The sequence below is a fragment of the Mastomys coucha genome, unplaced genomic scaffold (assembly GCF_008632895.1).
Source record: "Mastomys coucha isolate ucsf_1 unplaced genomic scaffold, UCSF_Mcou_1 pScaffold5, whole genome shotgun sequence".
NCBI lineage: Eukaryota > Metazoa > Chordata > Mammalia > Rodentia > Muridae > Mastomys > Mastomys coucha.
This window is the reverse complement of record NW_022196911.1, coordinates 63,869,222-63,887,160: the sequence shown is the minus strand read 5'-3', so window position 1 is coordinate 63,887,160 and position 17,939 is coordinate 63,869,222. Positions and strand designations below refer to the sequence as shown.

Genomic DNA, 17,939 nt, shown 5'->3' with positions numbered 1-17,939 from the left:
TCTTCTCTTTCTCCTTCTCCTTCTCCTCCTTTTCCTTCTCTTTCTCCTCCTCCTCCTTCTCCTCCTCTTCCCCCTCTTCCTCTTCCTCCTTCTCCTCCTCTTCCTCCTCTTCTTCCTCCTCCTCCTCCTCCTCCTCCTCCTCATCGTCTGTGTGTGTGTGTGTGTGTGTGTGTGTGTTTGAGCTCATGTAGTTGTGTAGGTCCTTCATTTACATGTATAGAGGTCAGAGGACAACTTCATGCAGTGAGTTTTCTCTTTTCATCTTTATATAGGTACTGAGGGTCTAACTCAGGCTTTCATGGTAAGCACCCTTTTCCTGATGAGCAACCTCACCAACCCTTGTTTTTGAGACAGTGTCTCATTATATAGCCTGTTGGTCTGAAATTTGCAAAGATACCCAGGTTGGCTTAGAGCTCCAGACCCTTTTACCTCTGCAATCCTCTGTTAGGATTGCAGGTGTCTCATTGTCCTGGATAGTTTTGTGTCTATTTGACATGCACTAGAGTCATTTTGGAGGGGGAACCTTAGTTGAGAAAATGTCCCCACTAGATTGTGTTAACTATGGTACATTTTCTTGATTGATAATTGATGTGCGAGGACACTGTTCACTGTGGGCAGTGCCACCTCTGGGCTAGTGGTCCTGGGTGCTATAAGGAAGCAGGCTGAGTGAACCATGAAGAACAAATTGGTAGCATCTCTTTGTGGCTTCTGCATCAGTTCTTGCCCTGACTTCCTTCTATGGTGGGCTGTGATGTGAAAGGAAAGAATAAACTCTTCCTTCCTCAAGTTGTTTGATCATGGTGTTTTATCAGTTTTATTACAGCAATAGAATCCCCACCTCAGACAGAAATCAGTTCCAGAAGTGGGGTGTTTCTGTGACAGACCTCACCATGTCTTTTGGGGAGGATTGTAGTGGCATTTGAACTTTGGGCTGGAAAAACCAGTTAGTGGTCAGAGTTCAGTGGACTGTTTTGTTGGTGCTTGAAAAACAAGAATATTGAGAGAAATGCAGGCAATGGAGGCCTGTCTTGTGAAATTTCAGAGGAGAGTTTGAGAGTACCATAAAGACTATTAGGGCTGTTTATGCAGTATTTTCAAATGAGAACTACTAAAGTCAAGTTTTGCTTTGCTGGGACAATTGATACTGGTTACTTAAGGCTGAAGAGTGAGCTGTGATTAAGAGACCAGCACCAATGAAACAAAATCTTCTGGGAAATGTTTTCTCATGGTCAGTACACAGAAGCTGTGTTCCAGAAGGGGCCAACATTTTACCTCAGGATAGCAGCTCAACTTGGTAGTATAAAAGCCACATCGTTGGTACTGGTTTTGAAGGCATGAATGGGTTAAAGACAGCAGTGGAGGCTTGGGGAGGTGCGGCAGGGTTGGTGAAATTGCAGTCAAAGCCCCAGGATTTAAGGGGTCATGGAGAGAAGTTAAGGCTTGGCACCATGAGATAGGGTCAGAGTCCTTAAAAACAGAGCCTAGGAGAGGCTATTGATGAAGGTACAGCCCAGTTGCAAAGACCAGAGCACAGCATTTTGGAGATGCCATTACCATGGGACAATCACCAAGGACAGCAGCAGCCATGGCGTAGAGCCAGCTTGAGCAGAGGAGACAAGCTGTGTGTATTGTAAATAGCAGGTCTGAGAAGAGGAGCTAGTTGCCTTGGCCCTTGGGAGCCCAAAAGTTGAGTGGGTCCCAAATGTCAAGCACTGAACTATTTTGTTGACCTTTGGTTTTGCTTTGATTTGCTTGTAACTGTGTCCTGGTTGTCCCTTCTTGGATTAAGAAAGTATTTAACTTTTATTATTTTTTACCTTACAGGGGCTCATAGTTAAGAGACTTTGGAATTTTGGATATTTTAGAGAGGCTTAAACTTTGAATGTTTTAAAGAAAGCTTGAATTTGTGAAGGCTGTGGGACTTTTTAAAAGCTGGAATGTTTTATATTGTAATATTAACATGCCATCTTGGAGACTAATAAGAGAGGAAGGGATCTGGTAGAGTAGTGGTATATTTGCTTGCCAACTTGACAAGGGGTCAATTGTGCTGGCTAGTCTTATGTCAACTTGACACAAGTGGGAATCATTTTGGAAGCATGAGCCTCTCTTGAGAAAATGTCCCCATAAAATTGCTCTATTGTTAAGCCTGTAGTACATATTCTTGATTGATGATTGATGTGGGAGGGCCCAGTCCATTGTGGTGCCACCTGAGTATTATAAGAAAGCAGGTTGGGGGCTGGAGAGATGGCTCAGTGGTTAAGAGCACTGACTGCTCTTCCAGAGGTCCTGAGTTCAATTCCCAACAACCACATGGTGGCTCACAACCATCTGTAATGGGATCTGATGCCCTCTTCTGGTGTGTCTGAAGACAGTTACAGTGTACTCATATAAAATAAATAAACCTTTAAAAGAAAGAGAGAGAGAGAGAGAGAGAGAGAGAGAGAGAGAAGAAAAGAAAGAAAGAAAGGAGAAAGGAAGAAAGGAAGAAAGCAAGCAAGCAAGCAAGCAAGCAAGCAGGCTGAACAGCCACGAGGAGCGAGCTGGAAAGCAGAATTCCTCCATGGCTTTTGCTTCAGTCTCCACCCATCCCTTGCCTCCATCCCCTCCCTCCGTCCGTCTCCTCCCACCTCCACCCCTCCTCCTCTGCTTGAGGTCCTGCTGTGATTTCTCTCAGCAAAGAACAGTTAACTGGAAGTATAAGAAGATGATGTAAGCCCTTTCCTCTCCAAATCGCCTTTGGTTAGGGTTTTTTATCACAGCAAGAGAAACCCTAAGATAGATAGCACTCAGCTTGGAAGTGACTTAGTCTTGGACCATAACCTCATCTATTCTGACTACCATGGACCCCTCCCATGCCCTTTTCCCATTCACATATAAATACAAATTGTATACACTAAATGATTTTTCACAAAAATCTAATATATACGTAAAATTTTTCAATTTTTTTAATTATTTTATTTTATTTTATTTTATGTGCATTGGTGTTTTGCCCACATGCTTGTCTGTGCGAGGATGTTGGATCCCCCAGACCTAGAGTTACAAACAGTTGTGAGCTGCCATGTGGGTGCTGGGAATTGAATTCAGGTCTTTTGGAAGACCAGCTGGTGCTCTTAAGCACTGAGTCATCTCTCTGGCCCCCTGCAATTTGATTTTTTTTTTTTTAGGGTCAATAATTTATTTGCAGCTATTTGAATCTACTTTGCAATAAAACTGAGACCGAAAATGCCACCAAAGAGTTTTCTGAAGTCATAAATTTCAGTTTCTAGATGGGGAATCTAGGGAGAGGCTCTCAGGTTACAGTGCCCAAGTAAGTGAAGCCAAGGATGAATTCCAGCACTAGATGCCCCGCTCCCAGTTACTGGAATGCTGTTCCCATGATTCCACGCGCCTTTCCTGCCTGAGAAAGGCAGGAAATCTTTGAGGCTGTAAAAGTTGCCTGTCTCTCCCTCTGTAATCTCGCAGGCTCTGTTTGTGGTTTGCAGTAAAAGTCTTGGATTTCCTCAGTAGTTTGGAGTAGGAGGGCCTCAGTCCTGTGGTTATGATTTCAGTCAATGCCAGGAGAACTGAGCTCTTACTTTGTTGGCTAGGCTAGCACAGTCGTGTTCAAAACGACCTGAAGGATATCCTGTCCTGATAATGTCACCAGCGTGCTACTGGGGACAGTTGGGAAGCTTGGCACATCTTTCCCTCTCCAACTGACTCACCTCAGAGCTCCCTGAAGGTAAAGTTTCTTACCTGTTAGATTTACCACTGTGCCCTCAAGGCTTAGAACACTACCCGACATAGCAAACACTTAATAAATAGTTCACAAATAAATGACTCTACATGGTTGACAAGTCTTATGACTTCTTCCCCTACAGTGTACATCCTATCTGTCACCCTCTATTAATTTCCAATGAGACTGCTCATAGATGTAAAAAATTATTCCAATTCTTTTACAATGCTCCCAGTGAAAAGTAAGTAAAGGTCCAACCCCTTGAACCTGGGTAGATTCTATACCTGCTTCAACCAGTAAATGTGCTGACTGTCCCTGGGCCCAGGGACTGAGAAGGCTCCACTTCTTGTTTCTTAGAACCCTCACTGTAAGCGTCTTACATTACTAGATAGCACCTGAAATTACATAGAGAGGAAGGGGTTCAGTTCAGCTCAGCTCTCCAAACATTTCTTCCAAGAAGGCAACCACATGAGAAAAGCCATCTGCGATCCTTAAGACCATCCCAGCCTACCAACTAGATATCACTGTGGGACTGTAAGGGAACCTCTACCAAACAGGCCAGTCACCCAGCTGAGCCCTACTCCAAATTTCCAATGGACACACTGCAAGTTTTGGTGAAATTGCTGTCATTTTGAGCCATAACAGTTTTTAGTTTTGTTGTTGTCAATCTGATGACAATTTATTCTGCAGTGTGTCTTGCAGAAGGCTCTGCGGTTAATGTACCTTCTACAAGCTTGTAGCCTGCTAGGCTAAAAGAAAGAACACAGTGAGGCAAAGTGAGCATCAAGAAGGAACAAAGTACTGTAGATTAGAGGGGAGTCTGGTGAGAATATGATAGGACTATATGTGTGTGTGTGTGTGTGTGTGTGTGTATACACACATTATATATATATATATATATATATATATATATATATATATATATATATATATGCATCCCTGGGGGTATTGGGTATTCTGAAAACTCTCCAGGAAAGCATCCTATCCTTTCTGAAGTTCTAGAAAAATGAAGAATACAAGAGCATTGCCCCATTAGGTTGTGGGGTGATAGGTGAATACAGTGATAACTAGATTGTTGCCCTACAAGGGGCCTTATAGCTATGCAGCTTGCTATTGTTGAGGTGGTGGTGGTCGCCTTCCTCTCTTGGCCTCACTGTGTAGCACTGGTTGCCCTTGAACTGACAGAAATCCACCTGCCTCTGCTCTCGAGTGCTGGGCTTAAGAGTGTGTGCAGCATACCCTGTTGTCCTTATAACTTCTTTGGAAAGTCTGATCCCTCAGTCCCTCAGTCTCCTATCCTTTCAACTACCTTTCACACACCTCCGGTTGGTTCTCATGATGGAAGTCATTTGGGGGCTCATGCTTTAAAAATATATCATTGGGGCCAGTGAGATGTTTCAGTGGGTAAAGGCCCATGCTACCGAGCCTGACAACCCGAGTTCAACCCCACGTGGAGGAAAGGAAAGACTCCACCAGCTGTCTTCTGACCTCCACACGCATACCATAGCACACACCTACCTGCACACACACACTAAATGTAAAATAGAATAAAAGAAAAGAAAAATGTGGGCTGGAGAGATGGCTCAGTGGTTAAGAGCGCTGACTGCTCTTCCGAGGGTCATGAGTTCAAATCCCAGCAACCACATGGTGGCTCACAACCATCCGTGATGAGATCTGATGCCCTCTTCTGGGGTGTCTGAAGACAGCTACAGCGAGCGAGCAGGGACGGGGCAAGAAGAAAAAGTGCCTGAAGACAGCTGCAGTGTAGTTACATATAATAAATAAACAAATCTCTAGAAAAACAGAAAAAAAGGAAAAAGAAAAAAGAAAAATGAACCCATCCCTTCTTCAGTATAGCCTCATCTGCCTCCCAAAATTCTTTCTCTGAGCCCAGCTCTCCAAGCTTTCCTGTGTTTCCCTTGGGTATATTTCGTCCAAGACATCCTCAGCTTTCAGCTAATCTCCTTGGCCTCCTCTGCTCCTGGACCACTCTTCCTCTTTCACAGTCTTCCAAGGAGGTTTATGAATGTCTATCCTCCCGACGGCAATAACCTTTCTCTTCTGATTCTCCACAGGCTTCTCTCAAAACCTTCTCTTTACTGACTTTCTAAAATAGTAATTAGGAATATATCTTTAATATTCCTCAAAGACTAGAGAATACTTGAGGGCTAGGTTCATGCCTTTTTTTACTTACTTTAAAATCTCTTTTGAAACTAGTCGAAATGAAACTCCCAAAGACCCTGGCTTTTGTTTTGTTTTGTTTTGTTGTGTTGTGTTTTTCGAGACCCTGGCTTTTATAAATCCTCAGTCAATATCTATTGAACAGATTATTGGATAAATTGTGAACTGGGTCCAGCCTCTCCTTGTGGTTCTGGCTCAGGAGCTCATACTCCAGGTTTGTCCTCTTGCAAATCACTGGGTTAATGTCTTCATCTGAACACTGGAACATTAATTATAGCTTCATTCTTGTATCTCTTTTGTGGTTGTTTTGAAGATCAGATGAGATGTGAAAGCTAAGAAGCATTGAATGCAAAGAACCTATGTGGGGTCCAGGAAAGCCAAGGTGACTAATGTAACTGGTGCCTTAGTTGGCCTGGGCGGCCTGTTCATAAAACAGTCTAGGGTGATCCCAGTCCAATACACACTGGAGGTTGCTAGAATTCAACACAGCTCAAAGCTGAGGCATCCAGAAGAGCAGCCTTGTGGAGTGAAATCTGGATTCTCCTGTAAATCTGAGAAATCCTGTTCACACCAGCTAAATCAGAGAAGGAGATCCATTGGCTCAGGTGGACTCTGGAGAGTGCCTGGGAAGACTCAATTTTTAGGCCAGGGCCAGATGCATTTGCATAAGCTAGGATCCCTGGAAACTCTGTTCTCTGCTATCTCAATTCATTTCTGAGGCAGGCTGTCTCATGTGGTGGCACAGATGGTCCCTAGCAGTCTCACACATCCTACGACCTTAGCACCCCTCCCCCACAAGTGGAAAAGAGCACTTCTCTTTCCCAACAGTTCCAGAAAAAGTCCAAGGATTAGGACTCCGATAGACACACAGGAGGCCTCTCCCTGAGCGTGACACAATGCCCAAGGGGATGAGCTCTCCTGATTGCCTAGGGTTGAGATATCTGAAGACTCTAGGAGTTGGAGTTGGTAGTGATGAGAATTATTCAAAAGGAAAAGGATGGCACTGTCCCCAGGATCAGAAAAGGAATGGCAAACAGAATTTGGGTGGGAAAAAACAGATCCCATGCCACCAGTACTGGTGGAAGATATCAAATTCTGTAGAAAAAGAGCTCTTCTTGCCGGGTGGTGGTGGCACACGCCTTTAATCCCAGCACTTGGGAGGCAGAGGCAGGCAGATTTCTGAGTTTGAGGCCAGCCTGGTCTACAGAGTGAGTTCTAGGACAGCCAGGGCTACACAGAGAAACCCTGTCTCCGAAAACCAAAAAAAAAAAAAAAAAAAAGCCTGATGTTGGACATGTGTTCTTTGCCTGACTCTTTAAGGAGACTTATCCCAACCAGGTAACAAGGTGTCCAGGGCATATAACAGCCCCATTCCATTGGCATCACTCTGTCTTATCTCCACCCTTCATCCCTATATCTCTAATTTGTCCTTCATCAGTTTTGTGTTACTTAAAACATGTGAAGCAGGGTAACTTTATAGAGAAAAATGCATAGAAGTTCAAATAACATGACCCAGCCTCTGGCCAGGACCCCAGAGGCAGTGATAGGAACACATTTCAGGAGATGGGATCATATTTTGAAGCAGGAAGCATAGTGAGAGTGGGGTTCCACGACTTCTCCTGAGACAGACCCCCCAGTTGACCTACGGATCATTTTCTAATCTCAGCTTCCTATGGTGTCTACCTCCAATGAGGACCAAGCTTCTAACACATAAATCTCTGAAAGGATAAACAACATGAAACTGGTAGGTAGCACTTGACAACCATGTCTACCCTCTTCCATCCCTAATGTTCCATCCCCCTCAGAACTCTTATTTGTGTGTTTCTAGTACCACCAGCCAGGAAGCCCAGCTAAGCACGGAGAAACTCTGGATGGTACCGCTTGAGTGGTTGAAACCAACTGTTCCCCGATACCTGTGTGTGTGTGCCTTCCTTTTTGTCTTAGATCCATTACAGATGTAATCCAGTTGGGAAAAAAGCTTACTTCTAACCCCTAGCACTGTGAGAAAATGTCTCTATTGTTTGAAGCCATACCCGTTTGTGGTCATTTGTTATGGTGATTCCAGCAAAGGCACATATCCTCTGGTTTTTGTGCTCCTGTTTGGCAAGCCAGTAAACTTCCTGGTAGCTCAAGCAAACTGATTTCCTTATGCACAGCTAAAGTCTTGAATAATACAACATGTTACTTGTTCTGTGCTTCGTGCTAAGGATGCAATGACAAATTAGGCCCTGCTTCCTCTACCTTTGCGTCACCTATCCTTGGCCTAAAACCAGGAAAAAGGAAGAAAAAGTAAGTAAACTAGAGTCATGGAAATATCTGGTGCCTGAAAAATGGAACTATTTATCTTAAGCACAGTTACAGCTTCAGTCAAAACCACTCAAGGCTCCGCAGCTCTAATCCCTCAGCCTGGCATCAAAGGTGCAGGTCTGGTCTCCATCCTTATGCTTCATACTGTTTAGCTCTTCCTTTCCCGCCTCCTCCCTTTGCTATAGTCAAGTTAAATCACTAACTTATTCCCCAAAGACTCCATGTGCTTTCAAAACCTGTTACATTTATTCATCATGGCTGTCCAAATAAGAGTATTTTCCAATAACTCAAAATCCTGCTAGCAATACTAGTTTCCTAGGACTGCAACAACAAAGCACTAGAAACCATGTGACTCAAGCCAATTTAGCCTCTTCTACTTCTGGAGGCCAGAAGTCTAAGATGAAGGAGGTGGCAAGCCGTGCTCTCCTGGGAGGCTTAGAGCAGTGTTCCTTAACCTGTGCACGAGTCTCGACCCCTTTAGGGTCTAATATCAGATATTTACTGTAGCAAAACCACAGTTATGACTTAGCAATAAAATAATTTTATGGTTGGGAGTGACTACAACATGAGGACTATATTAAAGGGTTGCAGCATTCAGAAGGTTGCTTCCATGCTTTCTCCATCTTTCATTGGGTCCCAGCAGTGACTGGAAACGCCCAACTTGGAGATACACGTCTCTACTCTTTCTGTTCTCACACAGCACTCACCATGTATTTATATACATGCTCAGCCTTCTCTCTTTGTGTTAGGGTACCAGTCACTAATCCCAAGTGACTCCATCTTAACTTGGGTACCGTATTTCCAAATATCGACCCATTCACAGACAGCAGACATTAGAACATGAATGGATCTTGCTGGAGGAATGTAATTCAATTCACAGGATCAAATGTCATCCCCTTTAGATGCCTTCATGACTTACATCAGGAACATCTAGCGCTCCTCAGCTCTGGGGTAGCATTATCACTTTTGCCGTGTGCAATGGCTCTGCGCTTGTGAATTCACTAACATAGAGCTTGTGAGTAACAAGATCTAGTTTCAGCCTTTGTGTGTAGAGGCCAGAGACCTTGATCAGTATCTATTTCCTTCATCAGTAAACAATCTATAAATGCTTGAGATTTTGAATTAAACTGATAAGGATAAAAGAGATAAGGAGAAGGATTAGCCGTAGAAAACATTCTAGAATGGTCTGGAAGCCATTCAAAGAAAGAGGATTAAAAACAAAGCTGTCCTAATAAGAAAAACTTCAAAACAAGTTATTCCCTCTGATTTTCTACTTGCAGTTGTCAGGGCTTTGGTTTCTTACCCCTCCCCCCCTTTAAATGGCAGAGCCTTGGAATGTTCTGAGGAGCCAAGAAGAGTCTTTGAGACCTTGAGGTCTTGAGGCTCAGAGACGCCTCTGGACTTGAGGTAGGAGTTAGGGGGGAGACCTCTTGCTTATGGCTGAGGAGAAATCTCAGTCAGCAAAGTACCTACTTGTAGGCATGTTTAAAAGTCAGGCATGGTAGCTCATACTTATGACGCCAGCACTGTGGAGGCACAGACCGGCAGAGCCCAGGAGTTTGTGGGCCAGATAGCCTAGCCTACTTGGGGAACACTGGGCTAATGAAATCCTGTGTCAAAAGCTAAATACTCACTCACACACACACACACACACACACACACATTTTCTTTCCCTCGCTGCAGTGTCAGCTCCTAGCTCCAGATTTTGACCATTTAGTTGAAAGCCCCAAACCAAACCCACGCTAGGATGAGCTCACCTGTGCTACTGAGCTTACCTGTGTCGTGTCGTCGCAGGACAGTCTGTGTGCCCTTAGAAATTCTTGGAAAAGTTTTCAGCTACACACCGAACCCTGATAATGCTACTTCCCAACACTGAGAGGAAACAGAATGGCTGGCTCTGAGCCCAGGCTCGCTCTCGCCATAGTCTAAGCATTTGACAGCAGTGGAGCTATTACTGTCTGCCTCCAGACAAGCAGTTAAGAATAACTTTGCAGAGGCTGTGCTCTACAGGCCTAGTCATCCTGAAATAGCTGAGACATGACGGCCTGTTACCTTGATGCCTGTCTTTCGGGGAGGCATGCCGAGTGGGCCAGGAAAATAACATTATTTTTTTTCGTCTTCGCTGGAATGTTTCGAGGAGACCCTGGATCAGGCTTTGAGGTTAGAGTCCAACTGTTCGTTCATAAGCATTCCTACCTGGCATTTTGGTGGTTCCTGCTAAATTGGACAGTTCCTGATGTAGGGGGCTGTTTTAAATCAGGGTTTGAGAGCAATTGGCTTCCTAAGGAAAAATGCTAAATAAATTCAAGTGGGGGAAAAAAAAGGTGTTCCAGTAAAATAGCCTTTTATACAGCATTTGCAGGGCCTTGTCATGGGCTATTTGAAGCATTTTTCATATGTAGGTTCTGCAATAGACTAAATTATTGTCCCAAACATTCTCTTGTACCTCTCTGTGGGAGACTTACATCCCTCTACCATGTTGACATGAAGTTTAGCCCTGTAAATTCCTTTGGCCAAGATAATGTAAACAGAAGGGATAAATGTTATTTTTGAGAAAAAGCCTTAAGAGCTATTCCACAGATCCACCACCAACCACCCTTTTCTTGCCGCCCGCTCTCAGGAATGTTCCAGATAAGAGCCTCTCCTTCATTTTAGCCCCTGAAGGAAGAGCCAAAATTGGCCAGTGATGGCCGGGGCTGGATCATTGTAAAATAAGACATGAGTTTTCGCTGCTGCAAGCCACTGAATTGTTGGGGTTTGTTTTTGTAGATCAGATTAGCTTAACTTGCCTAGTGCCATTTCCATTTTGAAAACAGGCAAATCAAGTCACCCTAAGATTGTGCAACTTGTCCAAGGTCATACAAGCAGGAAGTGAAAAAAACAAAAAAAAACCAAAACAGGGTTCAAATCCAGACCACGCTCCTAACTACTTCAGCTATTATTTCCTCTCAGAACCCTTTAGCTGGCACCGCCTCTGTGTGTGCTTCATTTCCCACGGAGGACTTTAAGAACACCCCACAGTTTCTTTGATCTTCAGCAGGTACAGCTGACCAGGTAGGCAGTTTCTGTATTAAAAGGATACCTGGTTCTTGAAGAAGCCAGACTCATTGGTATGCAAAACAGGAAATGACTTTGTTTTCCGTGCTGTGGGTCTTGCAGGAATTAATGAACTATTCATCATTGGAGAATTAAGAACTGAGATTAAATCTAATTTCAAAACACTAGTCTCTGAAGCACCAGGCGGCTGCTCTCCTGCCCCAGGTTTGCAAGTCTGCAGCAGAGGAGGGTGTCCCGGTTGGCTTCCTCTTCTGCTGTTTCTTTACTGTAATCTTCCATGCTTCCTCCACTCACCTGACAGCCTCAAGTTCCTGCAGAAGCCAGACTGGAGTGGGATGAGGGAACCAAAGGCAGGAGATGTCTTACTTGGCTTTAACGCTTTATGGAGGTAGCGGGTGTGGCTGTGTATGACAAGGACCTCTTTCTTTTTTTTTTCCTTTTCTTTTCTTTTTTCCTGTGCTTCCCCAAGAGAATCTCCCATTGGGCATCACTTTCTGGTCCAGGCTTTCTCACTGGCCACTTATGGCATTCCTAGCTTCTTTCTGTTCATACTCCATCCTCAGGCATCCTCATCTGTCTGCTTCTTGGTACCATCGATTGGTTTGGTTTTATAGACGTGGCTTTATAGACTGTATTTTGTTCAGAAGGGGTAAATGTCTTGTTTCACACAGCAGAATTCTTTTTGGATTCAGCATGGCATCCATGGGCATCACTTAGAATGGGCAAATTCCATGATTGCACAGAGCCCATGGGAAAATCCACCCACCTGTGACTGGTCACAACGCAAGGACAGCCTGTCTCCAGGCAGCTGCCCTGAATGGCTTGGCCTTTGTTTTTCAGATGTGTCAGAAGCCAAGGGAAGGCTACTCTGGGGTGTTCATGGGGTTTCTAAGCAGTAGAAAGTCTTACTTGGCTTGGAGACAAGGAAGGCATAGAGCTCCCTGGCCCTTACATCACATCCTGTTATTTTAAGTGAAATCCTCTTTTCTCCTAGTTGCCCCTGCACAGCCTGCAGTGATGACTTCCTTGTCTCCATTTTTAGTGAGTATGCATAGATGACTTGGTACCTTCCTCTAGAGTACATGGATATCTGGTATCACATCACGTGTTCTTAGCTTGGGGACCTCTGTTGAGACAGCTACAACTGGGGAAGACTGTGTGCTAGCATCCCACCTCGGTGAGTTGGAAACTAAAGGAGGCTCTTGCTTAGGACTACCCCAATGCCTCCAGTTGCATTTGTAACTCAAGTGTCCCTACTGCTCTAGCTTGTGAAGTTGTCACACTGTTACATACAAGTCACAGTAGCTCAGAATCCAGGCTCCTTGGTTATGTGCTTTACCAGCTTTTCTTCCACAAAGTTCATAGGACTTGAGAAGAGATGTTCCCAAGAGCTACAATCCATTCATTTTGGATAATTTTTTTTTTTCCTAGGTGGGAGACTGGGGTTTCTCTACATAGTCCTGGAAGTCCCTGGAACGTATGCAGACCAAGCTGTCCTGAAAGTCACAGAGATTCACCTACCTCTGCCTCCTAAGTGCTGGGATTAAAGGTGTGTATATCATGCTTGGCTGTTCTTCATCTCTTTAAAGACCCTGGTAAAATCTAGTGACCGAATTGCAGGCCTCTCTTTACGGCTTCACCCAAGCATGGGTGCCAACTTCTTCCTTATGAGCTGAGTGGAGGCACACTTGGATAGACTATCAAAAATTTGATGTAACTGAAAGATAATGTGGAGACCCTTCTGGATAAAATAGAGAATTCCCTGTTAAGTTTAAACTCCAGCTAAGAAACATGTTTAATATAACTATGTCTGTATAGCATTTGGAACCAAGAAGAATTTAGGATATACTTATGTTATACTATTCTTTGTTGTTTATTAGAAATTCAAATCTAAGTGGGGCACACTACCTTTCTCTTGGCAGCCCTGTACACCTTTATTGTCTCTCTCTGTGGCCTTTAATGTGTTCCCTGTTAAAATTCAACTCAGCTACCTCAAAGGGAGGTATTGTGGGAAATCTCCCCGGAGCTGTGAGTTACCATGTGAATGCTGGGAACCAAACCTGGGTCTTCTGTAAGAGCAACAAGTGCTCTTAACCACTGAGCCATCTCTTTAGTCCCTCAGCTAGTTTGCTTGGACAGCTCAAGCCCACCTGCTTGGGCCTAGCACCACCAAAGGTAGGCTAGACTCGCCTCCATCAACTAATCAATCCAGACAATGCTTCACAGATGTGGCCATAGGTCGTCCTGATAGAGGCCATCCCCTAATGGAGGCTCACTCAGCTAGCTCCAGGCTGTGTCAAGGTGACAGCTGGAGCTTACTAGGAGAAGCTGCATCTTTCCATGTCTTCCAAGCCCTGGCCTTTGACAGTCTCCATTTTCATCATTCTCTTCTTCTGTAAACTGGAATGTTTGAGATCCCATGTATAAATGGGAATAGGAGATGCCTGTCTTTCTCTGCTTACTTCACTTAGTATGAGCCTGTCCACTTCTGTTCCTATTGTCATAAACCACAGGGAATTCCCACTTTTAAAAGCTGACCAGTGCCCCATTGTCTATGTGCCATGTTTTCTTTAGCCGTTCATCTGTGGATGGACAAATATCTCTTGGAAAAATCAATGCTGATTCTTTAGGGTAAGCAATCAAAAGTGGAACTTCTCAGTCAGATGGTGTCTGTAGTTACTATTCTGTTGTTGTGAGGAGGCGCCATGACCAAGGCAACTTAGAAAAGGAAGCGTTTTATTGGGAGTTTGTTTACAGTTTCAGAGGGTTAACCCATGATCCTCATGTCAGGGAGCATGGTGGCAGGGCGGCAGACATGGAACTTGGGTGGTAGCTGAAAAATTATATCTGATCTGAAAGACAGAGACAGAGAGGGAAGGGTGAGGAGAGAGAGAGAGAGAGAGAGAGAGAGAGAGAGAGAGAGAGAGAGAGAGAAAGAGAAAGAGAGAAAGAGAGAGAGGAGCGCTGATTGGACCTGGTATGGGCTTTTGAAACCCTTACCACTAGGGACACACCTCCAAATCCTCCCCAAACAGTTCCAGTAACTAGGAACCAAATATTCAAATATGAACATATGGGGGCCATTCTCATTCAAACCACCACATATGGCAATTCTATTTTTAGTTCTTGAAGAACCTCCAACCTGGTTTCCATTTGGACTAATTACTAATTACTAATTACAGGCCCATGAACTGTGTGTGGGGCTTGTTCTTTCCCATAGACAGAACCTGGCTCGGGGGAAGCATGGCAGGAGAGTCCAGGTGGCTTCTGGGATATGCCAGTTTAGAGGGACCTCGATTGGCTTGTGAGGTTCCCCATCAGTCATCCCTAAATCTCTGTTCTCAGTCCTGAACATGACCTCATCATGAATTTCTCCAGAAGAAACAATGTTAGGAACAGGGCTGCCATGCCCTCTGGGAAGACACATGTTTCTGTGATTGTGCAGAGCCACAAGGAGCAGGCCCTACCCCATCCCTGGATGTCTACATTCACAAAAATCAGAGACCTGGTTAAAAAAAAGTCCCTAAACCAATACATGTTGTCTGCAGGCTAACTTGCATTTTCCACTTACCTGTGAGGAATCATCCCACATCACTTACATTATCACTATGAGGCTAGGGAGGTACCTCAGTGGTAGAGCACTTATCTAGCAGGAGCAAAGCTGGATCTCCAGCACTACAAACAAAAAGCAAAACCAAACCAAACCAAACCACCCTAACATATTAACCTTTCTACACGGAACCATTTAACTCTCATAAAAGGTAACTCTTCAGTCTTAGCCAAGACTTCAACCTTCTGCACACCATAAGAGCATGGATGGGCTTAGCTGACTGGAAATCTTTTTTTTGAGACAGGGTTTCTCTGTGTAGGCCTGATTATCCTGGCATTAGCTCTATAGACCAGCATGGCCACACACACAAAGACCCACTTGCCTCTGCCTTCTGAATGCTCGGATCGAAGGCATGCATCATCATTTCGAGGCAAGAAGAAATCTCTGACCATCTTCTGTGATGGTTTGTTTATATATGCTTGGCCCAGGGAGTGGCACTATTAGGAAGTGCAGCCTTGTTGGAGTAGGTGTATCACTGTGGGCATGGGCTTTAATACCCTTGTGCTAGCTGCCTGGGAATCAGTATTTTCCTAGCAGCCTCCAGATGAAGATGTAGAACTATCAGCTCTTCCTGCACCATGCCTGCCTGGATGCTGCCATGTTCCCACCTTAATGATAATGAACTGAACCTCTGAACCTGTAAGCCAGCTCCAATTAAATGTTTTCCTAGTAAGAGTTGCCTTGGTCATGGTGTCTGTTTGCAGCAGTAAAACCCTAACTAAGATATAAGTTGGTACCAGGAGTTGGGTATTGCTATGATAGGCTGGACTATGTTTTTGTTTGGAAGAGTATGGATTTGGGGACTTTGGATTTGGAGAATCATAGAAATTTTTTTGGTTGTTTTTGTTTTGTTTTGCTTTGTTTTTTCAAGACAGGGCTTCTTTGGATAGCCCTGATGTCCTGGGACTCACTCTGTAGACCAGGCTGGCCTCGAACTCAGAAATCCGCCTGCCTCTGCCTCCCAAGTGCTGGGATTAGAGTACACCACCACTGCCGGCCCTGCCATAGAATGTTTTAAGTGGTACTTAATGATTCATACTAGTAGGAATATGGAAGACTTTGCTGCTGTGGGTGATTTGAACTGTGCAGCCTTGCCCCAAGAGGTTTCAGTGGAGAACTTCAGTATGTGGCCTAGGGATTGTTTTTGTGGTGAAGAATGTGGCTGTCTTGCTCTTGCCTGAAGAGTGTACCTGAGGCTAAGGTGAAGAGACTCACAATAATTGCACTGGCAAAGGAAGTCTCAGAAACACCCATCATAGACTTTGTTCTCTGGTTAAGTCTCATGAAGAGCATTATAAATAAGCATAGCAAGCTTAGAAAGGAAAATATAAAATATATGGTTTGAGTATTAAAAGGTTACCAAGAAGTGAAATGGAGCTGAATTCTGTGTTCAAAGATATTAAATTGAATTAAGGGAGTGGTGACCTTGGGGCAAGATCCTACCCAGCTAAGTTTAGGTCCAGGCATGGTAGTACAAGACTTTAATCACAGAAGGCAAAGGCAAGCAGATCTCAATGTTCAAGGCCAGCCTGGGACAGAACAAGTTCTAGGTGAAGAAAAGCTTAAGTCCAGGCATGATGGTACATGCCTTTAATTCCAGGAGGAAGAGCCATGCAGATCTCTGATTTCAAGGTCAATCTACAGAGCAGGATCCAGGACAGCCAAGCTAGGCAGTGAAGGAGTTGGAAAACAAAAAGGTGGTGATTATGTAATAGAATAAGCGGGGCCATGTTCCAGCCCCAGCAAATAGCCAAACTTTGGCAGTTTTGGCCATGTGTCTCTTGCTTTATAGTCAAGAGGAGAAGACTACTGGGGCAATTGATGTTTGTTAGCTGCAGCTAAGAAATTAGTGGTGATTAAGAAGAGACCAGCATCACTGAGGTGAAATCTTCTGGGAAGTGTTTTCTGAGAACACAAAGAAGCTGTATTCCAGAGATAGTTAAGGTTGCACCTTGTGCTGCAGCTGTACTTGGTAATGTGTAAGAGTCACCCAGGTGGTACTGGTTTTGAAGGCATGAAGAGGTCATGAAGAACAGCTGAGGCTTGGCACTTTGAGAGGCCAGAGAAGGCCATTGGTGAAGGTGCAGCCTCAGTTGCAGTTGACAGCCCAGGACTAAAGGGGTCATGCGGCTTGCCACCATAAAGAGAACCTATGAGAGGCTATTGGTGAAGCCTAGTTACAGTGGAAGACCCCAGTGTATTGGAGATGCCAGCACCATGGGATGATCACCAAGAACAGCAGCAGCAGTGGAATGGATCAACCAGAGCCTAGAGCATTATAGAGGGCAGAGGTGGAGAAGTGACCCAAGCCCCTTGGAGGAACCCAGAAGATCATGTGTGGATCCCAGACATTGGAACAAGAAGCAGTGAAGCTCAAGTTGCCTTGGAGACCCCAAGATGTTTGAGATGCCAGAGCCGTGGGCTATCTGCTGAGGAAAGCTGCTAACAGGGAGTGGAACCAGCCCAGGAGAAAGAAGTTTGTTGCAGTCAACAAAGATGAAAAAGGAGTTGGAGATCTGAAGACTGCTTTGACACCAGACATGGAGATGCAGAGATTGGAGTTTGCCCAGCTGGTTTCCTGTCTTCCTTTGGGGATTACAGTTAAGTGATTGGATGAATCTCAGAAGAGACTTTAAACTTTGGACTTTTAACATTGTTGAGACTGCTATAGACTATGGGGACTTTGAAAGTTGGAGTAAATGTATTTTTTATTATGCTATGTGTTGGTATGGCCCCCATAGACTCATGTGTTTGAACAATCCTATGAAGGTCAGGGAGTGGAATGTTGTGGTTTATATATGCTTGGCCCAAAGTATGGCATTATTAGGAAGTGTAGCCTTGTTGGAGTAGGTGTGTCACTGTGGGCACGAGCTTAATACCCTTGTGCTAGCAGCCTGGAAATCAGTATTTTCCTAGTAGCCTCCAGATGAAGATGTAGAACTCTCAGGTTCTCCTGCACCATGCCTGCCTGGATGCTGCCAAGCTCCCACCTTAATGATAATGGACTAAGCTTCTGAACGTGTAAGCCTGCCCCCAGTTAAATGCTGTCCTTGTAAGAGTTGACTTGGT

General features: G+C 44.5%; 1 long non-coding RNA gene across 1 annotated transcript in view; it reads left to right on the top strand.

Annotated features, from left to right (window-relative positions):
- LOC116078909 overlaps positions 1 to 12,821 on the top strand; it is a 19,400-nt gene extending 6,579 nt beyond the window's left edge. Inside the window, exon 2 of the long non-coding RNA XR_004113658.1 lies at positions 12,692 to 12,821. This is a non-coding gene — a long non-coding RNA (uncharacterized LOC116078909). The remainder of the gene's footprint in view (positions 1 to 12,691) is intronic.
- The last annotated feature ends 5,118 nt before the right edge of the window (positions 12,822 to 17,939 follow it).